Consider the following 14,918-nt stretch of genomic DNA (forward strand, 5'->3'; position numbering starts at 1 on the left):
AACTTTTGTAATGTTTGAATGGTACGCTGTTTTAATCTATAATCAAGGTTTGATAAATACTTCAAGAAATTAGAGTATAGTAAGTAAAAGTTGCGGTGCCAATATCTGCTAAATAAATGAATGGGTATATCAACAGAATTTAAAGGTCGGACCATGTCATTTAAGAAATGATATGTGGATGATTTCTAACCATTGGGTTGAGTATTTTTGGGGTTACTTGAGATCAAATGGCTAAAAATCACCGATGAAGTTGAATGAGTAACAACATCCCCAAAAGGATGTGCATTGTGGCATCTTTTCTAAGCAAGACATCAAACTTTTCATATCATATCAATTTGATAGAGATTTTCAACCCTCTAATTGGGATTTTATGTGTGTGATCATTGAATCCATATAGTTCATCGAATTATGGATCCATAGTCAAATCAATAATTAACTGCTGAAATGCAAGCTATGGTTTATTGTTCCACAAAACATATATACCTGCATTTATTTATCTTATAACATTTGCTTGGATTGTATGGTAAAGAGATGTGCATTATCAAATACAGGAAATCATGTCTTGCCAATAGAAATAGAAATACGGAATCATATACATCTTGCACCGAGGACCCACTTAGAACATCTATTTTGTGAAGAGCTCACTTGATATAATAATCATGATGTTATGATTGGTACCATGTCTGTTATAATTGAAACAACAATGCAAAAAAAAAAAACCCATCAAACAGATGGTTAGGATCACAAACAAGAATATTGGGGCATGCATTGTATCCAATCAGAACTTTGTAGTTAAACGTGCTTGTGTAAGAGTAGTACTAAGATGGGTGATCGATTGTAAAACTTGTTGTGAAAATGCAGAGATAAAGAAATTAGAATGAGACTTTGGGCAAGTCAAATTCGTTCCACAGGGACAGTTTAGATTCAAATGTTCAATCAGTTAAAATTTAAAATAGAGTTAGAAACAGATTGGTTTTAAAACAAAATTAACTAGTAGAAACAGAGAAGCAAATAACAACTAATTTGTAAATGAAATTGAAACTGAAAAGAAAGATTAAAAAAATCTAAGAGAAAGATATTAGAGAAGTCAAGTAAGCTTTTGCAATGAATCCATAATATAGATAGATTCTGAATACAACTCAATCCATGGAGCAAGTCATTGCTCATGGATCGAACGGTGGAACAATTAAATCCTTGAAAGTAATCAAAAGATATTCATGAAAACACTAGTATGATTGAGATTGCCCAACTTATCTTCTGATTTTTCACAGAACATAGCCATTATTGAACTTATCTAAGTAATGGTTATCTAAGTTGGATCAGAATTATAAACTGGATTACCTTAATCAGAAGAGAATTTTCAGAATTAAACATATAAGCAAAACAAGAATCTAAATCTACACTAGAGGGATTAATTTGTTCTGGCTTCCTTAACTTCTCTAATGAGAACTTAGCCAATCATTGCAAGCATTGTAATTACAGAAAATAACAAAATAAAGGAGAAGATGGATGAAGAAGATGATGCTGCACTTTAATCCTTCTCTAATAACTCTCAAAAGAATTACAGAAAGTCCTAATGGATCGATCACTCTTGATGTTCTCACTACCCTCAAAAGCTCTTCTAAAAGAGAATTACAGAGAATTAAAGAAATAAAAATCAAAAATTACAGAAGAAGAGAGCCCTTTATTCTGAAATCAACCTTCCAATTTATAACATTCGTATTCGAGTAATCGGGTCGATTTGACGGATGATTTGATTCAAATGACCCAATCAGTTACAACCACCGAAACAATTGGAAGCTTCTGTGCGAATCTCGATGACACATTCCTCGAGATGACCGCGACGCGGTCTTGGCTAGCTACGGCGCGGTGACGTGACATCCAAATCAGCTGGTTTTTGGCTGGTTGCTTCCTCTTTGCTCGCATGTTGTAACAGTAATTGTTATTTCTTTTGTTGATTTTCGAATGTGTCATTTTTACATGAAATTGGTAACACATTATTGTTAGCCACATTATTTTGGAATTTAATATAATTTATTATTATTTTTAAGGAACTAGTATTCAAACTTTGATAATTTTGATGAGATTAATGTCCCAAAATTGAATAATTGGGACCTTATCAATGGGTGACCTCTTGAAAAGTCTGAGGGATCATCATACCAGAGATTCTGCGTGATCCTGAGTATTGAGTCCATTCGCGCTCCTTAACCCTTACTTCCCTCGTTGTGGCGAGCTCCTACTCTTACCAAGGTCTTTGGGGATATGATGTTTGCTTGCATATATGCCCCCGAGCTTGATAAAAGTTATTTTTTGTGATTTTATTAAGCCGTATACACCATTTATGGTGTGCTCTGTATCGTTGCCTTGCCCGTGTGGCTTACCCAGAAGAAGGGTTCTTTTGGCTTTAAAATTGTTTCTCGTGTTTGGTTTCGTGTTGCTACTCTTATGATCGGATGTACTGTCTATTGTTCTTACGGTTGGTCATTTGCATGAACCTCTGAATTTACCCTCGGGTAGGCATTTTCTCGTTGCAAGTAAGTCATTTGATCTCCTTGCTCTATCAAACTATGTTGTAGTTCCTTGAGTTGAGCATGAGGATTTGGGGTTGGGGTGTTTTGGTGGAGACTGTCAATGTGGTTGTAGGATAAAAATATTTGAAGGTTTTCCCATGGATGACGCCAAAGGTTTTTTCAAGACTTCCATTTATCGATATTAGATTGATACATCGATAAATATGATATTGGTGATGGTCTTGCTCATCAAGTCTTCTCTTAAAGGCTTCAATGATTTAAAATGGTTGAAAGAGAGAAAGAAGATGACCTAGCATAGTGCATATAAAAGATTCTCTGAAGATTTAGTTAATAAATGTGATGGTGATCAAGAAAATAAAATAGATTTAGACGAGGAAGAAAATTAACAGTAAAGTTGCATAGAAATATTCAGTATGCAAAAACTTTAGAGAATGTTCATCTTCTCCTCTCAAACTTGAATATGGGGTTTTTATAGCTAGAATTCAATTACAGGTATCATCACATGCCTGGTCTAGGTGTGGGATAAGTTGAGTAGTTGAGATGCACTTCAGTGTTTTGATTGTCTCATTTCATTATATGGGAGTTAGGTAAGTTAGGCCATGTCACATTCATTTCTATCTTAGTAAGTACTTGTGGATATTGACATAAATGAAGAGATTTGGCGCATAGGAAAGTTCATATCGCATTAAATTCCATCTCATTATAATTAGGATCTTTGACCGAGTTCCCAAATTAACCAATTTTTTAGATCATACCAAATTGATGTGACATGTGGTTCTAAGCCCAATTTACATTTCTGTCATTCAGACTAATCCACCATGAGAATCTTCACTCCATTTATTGAGTCCACCAGCTTGCTCGGTTAATACCATCTCTTTGACTAATTGGGTGAATCTATGGTGACATCATGCTTTGTAGACACCCCAATTTATATGAGCTCACCTAAAATTTTTGAAACTTTCAAAGGTTTTAAGTTTAATTAAAAAAAAAAAAAAAGCTTAAAGGCCTTGAATGGGCCCATGGTTCATCGTAAGTGTCATTTGACAAAATTTCATGCATCAATTACATCATTTGCTCATTTTTGCTAAATCATAGTCCATTCATCTACCCGTAACATTCAAATCCTTTATCCTAGCCTAAGTCAACCCTTATCTGAGTCCAATGCCTAAGTCTAATATCTAGTCCATTTTAAATCTAATACCTGAATCCAATGTAAAGCCCACTTTTAAAGCCTAAATCATTCTCATATTTAACCTTTAAATCTAAGCCCATGATCTACATCAAAACCTAAGAAGTCTAAAGCCCATAATGTCACACATTTCCCCAAAAGTGGACATATGTCACCCTCTAATTGGTCTAATTTCAAATTTATATCATTGCCATTATTATTTTTTTGTTATCTATAATAACTAAACCCAACTCTAAATCTACCACATCACTTTTACACATGTCAATCTCCCGTTCGTCATCTCAAAAATATTTTTTCATATATTTTTCATTCATCATTGTTTTATGTGTTATTTACAAATGAATGAAGATTTACTTTTTATCTATCATATCACCTTTGCACGTGTCACTCTCTTATTCACCCTTCCAAAAACACATTTTGTTTTTCTTTTTTTTCAAAAAATCAAAGACGAAAAATGTTTTTAGAGATTCATCTAATTTTTTTCTATACCTATAAAAATGAAAAATCTAAGAAGAAGCAACCTAAATTCTATGTCATTTTTCTTTATTTTTTGGGTTGGACTTATTTATCTCTACAAGTTTTCTAAAAACTTTATAAATAGTCTCACTTTCTATGAAAAACTCGTACTCTCGAGCCCCTCTCTTTCAACATAAATCTCTTATAAGAAATCTTTAACATTTTTCTAACCTTCAAGCTTTCAAATCATTTATTACCTTATACTCTCATCGAATACTCTCAACCTTCAAGTTCTTTCATTCAAGACAAGCTCTTGTTCAAGACTATCAATGGACAATATGGGTTGTGATTTAGTTCATTTCAAGTACTTGCATTTTCCCATTTTATCTTTTTTTAGTTTTTAGAAAACCTTTAGGATGTAATGGAGAACCATCCTTCATTCCGAGTAAGTTGAACCTTAACCTTGGACATGGAATGGTTAGGGCAATTTGGCCAAAATGAAATCTTCTTAACCCATCTAATCATTCATACATTATAATACACATAATGCACGCATACCATACATACTTGGTCATAACGAAGAAATGTGTCATCCCCTTAATGAGATTGAAACACTAAGTATGCATGTATTAAGGTTATGATTCTATCATTTTCTATGAACGAGAGTCAATGCAATGCTATGTAAATATGATTTAAAAAAAAAAAAAAAAAAACAAAAACAAAACTAGGTGCCCATTCACACCTATTTATAAAAAAGAATGGCGGCGATTTCAAACAACATAGTATTGAGATTCGTAATGAATATCTCTTGTCTATACGCTCTCCTTATCAATCGTTCTGAGCCTCATTCAGGTATTAAGTCTAGTCTTGATAAATACTCTTTTTTGCTTACAATGATTCATTTTTTCTTTTGCTATAGTAGTATCCCTATTGGCGAAGGGCTCGGGCGCCGTATCTGATCTTACATCTAGTCCATAGGCTCATGGACCATGTTCGCCAGGACAAAATCCACTGGGTAGATGTAGCCTACCCACACAACCCACCCACCTTTTAAGTCAAAAAGTAAGGTTTGAACGCACACCACCTGGGGGATTTCAAACTCTTGCCACTATGCCATACCCATGGTGGGTTTTATAGTGATCCATTGGTATTAGTAATTCTAGTTCGATATTTTGCCTTGGGGCCCTACTTAATCTCTGGTGATACATGCCCTCGTTAGAAAAACGTGGCAAAAAATGGTCTCCACAATTCCCATTAAATTATAACGTTAAAAAGTTTACTTTAAATATCTATAAATGTATTGATCTCTATTAAACAAGTAATCTTATTTCTTATCTCACCAATTTTTTAATGGACAACTCTGTATAAAAATCCAAGAGAAAATTGTTTAAGATATATTTTTTTGAAAAATCGAGGTATCCAAACTTATTAAAGCACCCACATCGGGTAATTATGGGATAAATCCCTAGAAATAATTCAAACTAAGACTTCCACTTCCTTAGGCGAGGGTCAAGTTTAATCAAGATCTCTGTTTGAAAAATCCATGAAAGGGGAAAAAATGATTTTGACACACCTAAAACCCTTCATTTTTTTCTTCAAGAATACGAAAATGTCTCTCTCATCTTCAACTAGCCGCCTAAAAAACCCTTGGGTAAAAAACAAGGGTTTTGGATTAGAGAGTCACAGTGAATACAATTAGGTCAAATGTTCATTAGCTTATAAGAAAAAAATTTAATTCAAGGGAAATGGTGATTTATACACACTCTAGATTGAACTTGAGTTATTAAGAGTAATGAACATGCTTGTATTCAATGTTATAAAACCTAAATACTTGAATTAACTAAGACTCGAGTTTGCCTGTACATACGACACATGCATTCTCTTTGAGTTAAAGTGGGTAAAAGAGAAAAATAATAAAGTTGGAGAGGTGCTACTAAAGAAAAGGGAGAAAATAAAATATGATAAAGTTGGATGGGTAATATTGAAAAATGGTAGAAGAAGAAAGAGAATAAAGTTATGGATATTTTTGAAAGAGGAAAAAAATAAAAAAGAAAAATGTAAAACCTGTCCTCAAGATACTTTATTTATGTGGTATAAATATTGAGACAAAGATAGTATAGATGCCTATTTTCTCTTCATCCCCTTTCTTTATTATAAACATGTCTACTGAGACGAGTCAACTCAGCGATTAAAGAGTTTATATGAAACCTTTATGAAATACAAAATGTGTCGTGTGACACACATGCATGGGAAATAAGCCAACGTTAGAGTTCATGACCGATTATATGGTGATTGCTATTTGCTATTACATTTGGAACTCTTGTGAGTTCTTATTCCATCATCTCTTACTATTTGTTGTCAAAAAAATACTTTTTTAACAATTTAGAATTGAAAAATTTAAGGAAATGATACTTATCAAAATTTTTTTTTTTTTAAGGAAATGATCATATTTTTTTCAATATAAATTGTATTGAAAAAAAATACAATCATGGGTCCATAATTGTTCTATGTCCATTGATTGATTTTATTTTTTTTCGTATTGTTTATAAAACTTCACTAATATTGTCAATGTCGCTGTATTGCTCCATTCCCCACCTTGGTTAGCTACAACAACACAATATTGATCAATATTATTATGGGTTCAGATCCATTGATTCATAATGAGTGACTTTTGCAAAAAACACATGATTTGAACCATTTAAACACAAAATCCATTAGCTAAGATTTATCTTCGAAATAAGTATATTCGATATGCGAGTTATCAAGATATGTATAAATCTCAACTATTGGATATTGCATGTAAATAGTTGAGATATATCATGTATTCTTTTCCATGAGTCATTCTTCAGGAGTCAACGAATCCTATTTGTTAGTATTCAATAATCAATATATGTTTTTAATTATTGAAGTTTCTTTATACTATGAAGGTTTTAGATTAATTATATAATTATAACGATATTTATTTATTTTTCATTATTACAATATTATTGTCTACTAATTGCAATACTCACAAATATTCTACTCTAATATTTGTTTTTGAAGACATATATGAGTAATAATTATTCAAGAAATTAAAAATACTTGACAAGATATGATGGATAGAATGTGAATGTTCACGAATAGGGAATTTTTGAGAGTGGGGATTAAAGAAGGATTTACCCCAAAACATTAAAACATCAAAGTGAGAATTGATAGCTGGAGCGACGCAAATAATTGAACAGGATCCGAACCCCAAAGCCCATCGGGCCAGCCCGAACCATCTCCCTCTCCATCCACTCTTCTTAATTTCTGGCATAAAAGGTCACATAGAACAAGCGCACCCTCACCTTTTTCAACTAAAGAAACCTAACTGTGAACCATCTCGCACACTCGCCTGTTTAGTGGAGCTCTCGATACAAAAAGCCTCCTTAAGCGAAGGAAACACGATCTTTGTATCTCTTTATCTTCACAATCAGGTTAGTCTCTCTTCCTCTCCTTTCCTCTCCTCTGTACGGTTCATTTTGATTCTACTATCTCTATGTCGAATCAGTTTTTTTTCCTCACTAAATTAAAAAAATAAAAATAAAGTTTACATCACAAACTTAGTTCCAGGGCACGGTTGAAACTCCTGGAAAAGAAGAAATCCAAAAGCTAATCTTTTTTTTTGTTACAAAACTTGAAATTCAAACATGGCGTATTAGAGTGTTGTTTCTGTTACCTCAGTTGCAATGTCAACACGTGCAAAGTAGTATAGTTCTCACTAGAATAACAATGCAACAACCATAAGTAATAGATATGGATGAATCCTTATAAATTTCCAAAGATGTATTTTCTTTTTTATTTCTATGGTTTTGGTTGTTTAAAAATATCGTGATGTAGCAAAAAAGCTATGATACCAAGTTGATTTAAGAAGACCTAGGGTTTAATTTTGGTGGGTTGAACAAAGAATTTAGGTCTTACATTGTAGACCCAATAAAGGGTATGGGTTGTTGGATTTGAAGGTTTTATGTGTTGGAAACATAGGGTTCAGGGAAAGGATTTACAGTTGGAATGATTTTCAACAAGTTAGGGACTAGAAGATTGTAAAAATTGGTGGAGCAGAAGAGGGTAGTATGACTTTGGGTTTTAATGTTTTAATTTTTTAGAGAAAAATAAGGAGGATAGGTGTAGAAAAATTAAGTAAAGACTCACCACTTAGTTCACACTAGAGTTTGCCTGCCTCTTTGGGGGTTTAGGGGGTGAAAGAGGAGAAACAATAAATTTGGAAGGGTATTCTTGTCTTGTCTGCTTCATGGTGATCTTAACCAAAGAGAAAGTGATCACCATGATCATACACACAAGAAACTCCACCCCATTTCTTTCCAATACTATGGAGGTATTTCATAGTCAATGTTAAAAATCCTACTATGAATGGGTCTAAAAGACTCATTGTATCATGCGAGATAAATGAGAAAAACAAACACGAGAAACCGTATATGATAGAAATCGCCATCAGAAACTGACCTGTTGTCTCCTTCATGAATGCAAGCAACATTCTAAGGATTGTAGGTTTCCAATCCTTCACATCAATATAGAACTTGATTAATGTAAGATACTTTTCAAACCAGCTTTTTATGTCGTCGTAAAACCCAAACATACAAGCAAGGGAAACGAATGTTGCGACCCCAATCACCAAGATTATTTCCACAAGTTTGAATTTCAAGTTAATTGTAATTAAAACACTCAAAAAATAAATAAATAAAAAAAAATTGGTTGAAATCTTCAACCCTAATACAACTTTCCTCCCCATTGTTGTTCGACCTCAGGTTCGATAACACTTCTGGCATGAACATCATTGTTAGCAGTAGGGACTGAGGTCGAGCCTATTGCTAATGATGATGTTCATGCCAGAAATGTTATCGAGCCCAAGGTCGAACAACGAAGTATGGGGAAGAAAGTTGTATTGGGGTTGAAGATTTTGGCTAGTTTTTGGATTTTTTTTTGGGTGTGTTTTAATTACAATTAGCTCAAAACTCAAACTTGTGGAAATAATCTTGGTGATTGGGGTCACAACATTCGATTCCCTTGCTTGTATGTTTGGATTTTACGACGACATAAAAAGCTGGTTTGAAAAGTTTCTTACATTAATCAAGTTCTATATTAATGTGGAGGATTGGAAACCTACAATCCTTAGAATGTTGCTTGCATTCATGAAGGATATAGACAATTTTCAGACAACAGGTCGGTTTTTGATGGCGATTTCCATCATCTGTGGTTTCTAGTGTTTGTTTTTCTTATTTATCTCCCATGATAGAATGTGTCTTTTAGACTCATTCATAGTAGGATTTTTAACATTGACTATGAAATACCTCCGTAGTATTGGAGAGAAATGGGCAGAGTTTCTTGTGTGTATGATCATGGTGATCACTTTCTCTTTGGTTAAGATCATCATGAAGTAGACAAGACAAGAATAGATTAGATACTAAAAGACACTCTCTGATTTTATAGAAAGAAGACATGAAAGATGTCTGATACCCCTTTTTTTGGTCGATGAATCTGGCATGTCCATTATAGTTGAACACTCTTAACATTCTTTATGATCTTTAAGAATATGTTACTGATAATGACGTTGTTATCGAAACTAAACTGCCTATTATCCAGTCAAAATACCTATTAACCACTAAGCACTATCTATTAGCATCTAAGCACTACATACTAACAACTAAGCACTACCTATTAATCAATCAGTAACTAAATTCAGCTAACCACAACATTGGTCATTGCTAGTAAACAACTAAATACTAACCTTCAACCATTAACCAGTGATCATATTTGTTATTTTTAATGGTTATGGATTAGTGATTAGTGATTAGTGATCAGTGAATAGCAATCAATGACTAGAGGTTGGTAGTTAGTAGTTCATGTTAGTGCACGGCTTTGAGGGTCTCAACAGTCTTGAACATGATCCCCATCTTTCCCTCTTTTTTCTTTTTTTTAAAACTCTGGTTTGGCTTCTAGGGCTTGTAGATAGGATTTGAGGGTTTTAGGTTGCAAATAAGCAAAATCCTAAAGCTAAATCATAACCTTTATTAAGTATGAGAAAAGGCACAAGGGAGCAAAGATTGGTTTCAAGATGAACAAAGATTGTTTATCATGTCGGGATTTTGCACAAATGTGGTCTATGTCATTTTCAACCTATTGTGTAATGAATTATACCATAGTTCAAATACAACAAATCTGCATAATAGATAATGACGTTTACAATATAGGGATAGTAAGCAAAACCCTAAAGCTAAATCACAACCTTTACTAAGTATGAGAAAAGGCACAAGGGAGCAAAGATTGGTTTCAAGATGAACAAAGATTGTTTATCATGTCAGGATTTTGCACAAATGTGGTCTATGTCATTTTCAACCTATTGTGTAATGAATTATACCATAGTTCAAACACAACAAATCTGCATAATAGATAATGGCGTTTACAATATAGGGATATTAAGCAAGAGCTTAAGAGATCTAACACACATCAAGAATGACTGCAAGCTAAGTATTAAGACTACAACCCACAAATTGATGCGATTGGATCCAGGAGGACTGTTTACATGGCCCACAAAATTGGTGCAGTAACTTGTTAGAGGTAAATTCAAAACAAAGTTTTTTTTATTAAAAAAAATGGGACCCATTTCTTACCTTTCTATGATTTCTCAAAAAAGCAGTAAGTACACTTCAGATGGAAGTCTCAAAGGAGCAAATCATTAAATAACACTATCTACCAAAAAATTACTTTTGACTACTAATGAGGTAAGTCTTCGTTACTAATACTTGTCCCCTATGTTGATCACACCTATTTTCCACATGGAACGTAATGTTTGCTATATGATACATTGAATACGTGGCCCACCTCTTGGTGAATGTATACCCTAAAAATCAGCTTTTAGGTTATCTTTAACCATTCAAAATTTAACATTTTTATCATGGGTTTGGTCCTAATTCCTTTTCATAATTTCACCTCTGGACTATTCAAATCCAACGTTTAAGAATCACCTATCAGATTGATTTTCAAGTGCCAATTGGTAAAATCGGTGTGGTTAAGGCAATAGCAGGAACACGACTATATTGAACTGTTATGAACTATAGATGGGTGGAGAAACAACTCCTAAAAAACAAGAGAATAAGCAATGCAATGTTTAACGTGACTGAGAAAAAGTTGGATTGCATACTGACATTATTTTTTTAAAAGCTTACCCTCTTTGTGATTGTGATGTTGACATGATAATTAAAGATCTCTTAATGTCCTTAATCATTTCATTAGCAATGGTGGGCCATATTCTTTCATTGACCTCACCACTGCAATAGAATCCTCCAAGTCTTTGGTGTGGATGGTTCTCTCACGAGACTTGTCCACAACCTTATCCTACAAAAACATAGCAAAATAATAGAAAGACTAGTAAATTTCTATGTTGTATGACATTACCTCTAATGGATAACCAAAGACAAACACACAACGAGCTTATTACACAGTTGTTAGTAGGCAATAGCACAAAATCTTCACTTCAAATTAACTATAGTGTTAATGAGTGGCTGAATGTCAACCCACACAGAGTGAATTAGATCAACTTGATACACTAAATGAACAGTTGAATGATACCAACAGAAAAATCAAAAGATGTAATTCGGCCTAAGTGCTATAATTAGGGGACCTTGCATCCTTGATATCATTTGCAAATTTTAAGATGAATGAACCTCTACGGGTGTGGAGTGTGGAAAGGCATTATGAGGAGACTCCCGATGTTTCGTAAGATGGTGAAATTTAAAGCAGGGCAGGGCGACAGAGTGAGGTTTTGGGAGGATTGGTGGTGTGGAGATCGGGCTTTGTACCTTCTATTCCTGTAGTTATACGACCTCTCCTCGAAAAAAGGAGAATTTATCTCTTATTTTATTCATAGAGAGGGGGAAGGGATTGGTTGGGACTTTGGGTTTAGACGTTCTTTCAATGATTCGGAGTTTGATAGTTTGGCAAGATTTACACAATGTCTTCAAGCGGCACAATGTGATTGTGAGCTTGTCTTGGAGGGGTTAGCTTTGTTATTCTTTTGGTGTAAGAGGTTTAAGGAATTTAGGGGAATTTTTTCTGAAGATTTCCTTGTTAGGTGGGAGAGGGTGTGTAATGTAAGTATGAGGTAATTCCTGCTCTTTGGCTGTTGCAGCCTTTGTAGGTTTATATTGCTTTCTTTCGGGTGGTCTTCTTGACCTCCGTTTTTCTTGCATGAAATTATCTTTACCTATCAAAAAAAGAAAGATGAATGAACCTCAAATGTCTGCGAGCATGCAGATTTTCTTAACATCAAAATAATTGTTCAAGTAAGAACAAAGAGATTTTAGAGAAGGCTCAAGGGATGACGCCATTAGATTTGGACGTAAAAGTTTGGAGAAAACAACAGTGGTATAGAGGTACAGAATAATGTGTCATACTCTCTAGGGTATCTTTTTTTAGGCTTATTGTGGTTCTCCCCACGCTTTGGGTGAGGCTAATCCCACAGTCACATGCACCGCCCCCTCGGAAAGTCCTATGTGCAATTGGTTGAGTCGAGGGTCATCCAGACCACGGTCACATTGCTTAGGAAAAATGTTTCAAACTAATTTTCAGTGCTTTAAAATCCAGATTAAATGGGTGATAAAGGAGTTGAGACAATAGTGGCAATCTAGCATAGCTGTAGCATAACTGTGTATCTTGAAAAGAAAGGAAGCAAATGCAATCAATTAATTTCAGTTCTTTATTCATGAAATATAATACAACATATAGAAAGAATATGAATAAAAAAAATGGTCTCGAGAACATTCCAATGTGAGCACTAAAAAAGAGGGAAAAGCCTCTCCCAATTCAATTAAATCCTGCTTGAATTTTTTTGTTACAAAATAATCAAAACAAAAGGAGAGAGGCAGACAGATTGGCAGAAACAACGCACTCATCTCACCCAATAGTTGAATGTAGCACACTCTCTCCTCAAATCTCATAAAAGAAACCTTATGCACACAAAACTGCTCCTTCCATCACTTACATCAACAAATGAAATCTACTTGACGACCCATGCAGTCAAAAATCACACCCAAAACAAACTTCAAAATTGGAAAAGAATATTATAGAATACAACAATTAATATGGAAGAAAATTTTCGTTTAGACAAATGAAATATACTTAACAACCCGTAGAGTGGAAAAAAAGCCCAAAACAAATGTCAAAATAGAAAAGAGAATGAACCATAATACAGCAATAGGAAATCTATGTAGCACTCAGATTTCTAGAAATATACAACTTAAAAAACAATCTCCAAATTTCTTACATGGCTGGGAAACATTAGAAATATACAACTTAAAAAACATTAGAAAATCATACAAATTCAGATAAAAATTGATCACATATAGACCTACAAAGATGCTCCAGCTCCTCCTTTTAATCTACAAACTGTAATGTTTATTCAAAATCGAAGATACCCATAATAAAAAAAACCATTTATCTGTCATACCCATAAGCAATAAAGCCCTCTCATTTCTAATACCACATGCAGTAATGACAGTGTCTACCTGAAATTCGACTGTACGGGAGGCAAAAATGATTTCTCTACCTCTACCACGAAAGATGAATGCATTTATCACTTGAAAAGCCTATTAACTGATGATAAACCTTCTGTTAAGACCAATATTCCTTTTCTAAAGAAAGTGCTGCAAGTCCAATTTTGGTTAAATTCTGTTGAGTCTTTCAATGGAACGCTCTAAGGATGACCATCCTACTCTGTTTTTCAGTGAAGAGACTCATTTGGAGATTGATAGAATTGGTCCATTGAAAACAATGTGGAACAATGTACAACTTTCTGGTGAAGAAGGAGTGAGAACCTTCAACTGACAATAGAATCATGAATTCTCACACTACAAGTTGTATCTCGTTCCACTTGTTGTCAATGGACCAATTCTGTCAATCTCCATATGCATCTTTTTTGATAGATCTCTATATATGCATCTCTTCACTAAAATTCTTAGTAGGATGGTCATCCCTTATTGCTTCCCGTTGATGGAATCAAGAGGATTTAACCAAAAGTGGACTTCTTTAAATTCCATCAATTAACCATGCAAATGAAGCAGATACAACTCAATATAAAAGGAGAAAAGAAAAATAACTGGATATTCTAGCACCATACACATTACCTAGTATGCCATCCATTTTTATGGTTGTCAAAGTAGGCAACTTTAAAATAACAATGTGGTGCACATGTTACTTATGTATGGCCTTGTTTTTTTTTATGGATAATAGAGTTTTCTTTCTTTTTTGAATAATAAGAGTTCTTAAGATAGAAGTAATAGAAAACTATTAAAAGGGTAAATTTGTAAAAATCAAGTCTCCAAATACATATTAGGAAAAAGTTTAATAGTAATTTTTATATTCAAATAAAATGTTTTAAAACAAGCTTATAAAATAAATAGTAATTTATATGGATTATAGATGTGAGGATCTTGGCATTTCTAGTAAAAGCATTTTACTGCAATCAAGTTTATAAAATTGAAAGCTACCATTTTGAAAAGAAAAAAAAAATCACTTTTAAAAAGGAGTGAGACATATATGCATAGAGATTGATTATATATATAAACTCTAGGGCCAAATTTTACAATTTGGCCCGATAAAACTTACTCTGTCCTCTCTTTGCTGCTGTGAATTTTTTTAGGTTCAAACTTAAGACGAGTATCGGATTATACACACTCAAATAAGTCTTTATTTTGCCAGTATTTTTCTAT

General features: G+C 33.7%; 1 protein-coding gene across 2 annotated transcripts in view; it reads left to right on the forward strand.

Annotated features, from left to right (window-relative positions):
- Window positions 1-7,471: 7,471 nt before the first annotated feature.
- PRP40C (pre-mRNA-processing protein 40C) overlaps window positions 7,472-14,918 on the forward strand; it is a 28,188-nt gene continuing 20,741 nt past the window's right edge. For both annotated transcript variants that reach the window (XR_015179670.1, XM_086446967.1), the window contains exon 1: window positions 7,472-7,631. The gene's annotated coding sequence lies outside the window, so the exon portion shown is untranslated. The remainder of the gene's footprint in view (window positions 7,632-14,918) is intronic.

This window comes from Akebia trifoliata, chromosome 7 (genome assembly GCF_017979445.1).
Source record: "Akebia trifoliata isolate Shusen 1 chromosome 7, ASM1797944v1, whole genome shotgun sequence".
Classification (NCBI taxonomy): Eukaryota; Viridiplantae; Streptophyta; class Magnoliopsida; order Ranunculales; family Lardizabalaceae; genus Akebia; species Akebia trifoliata.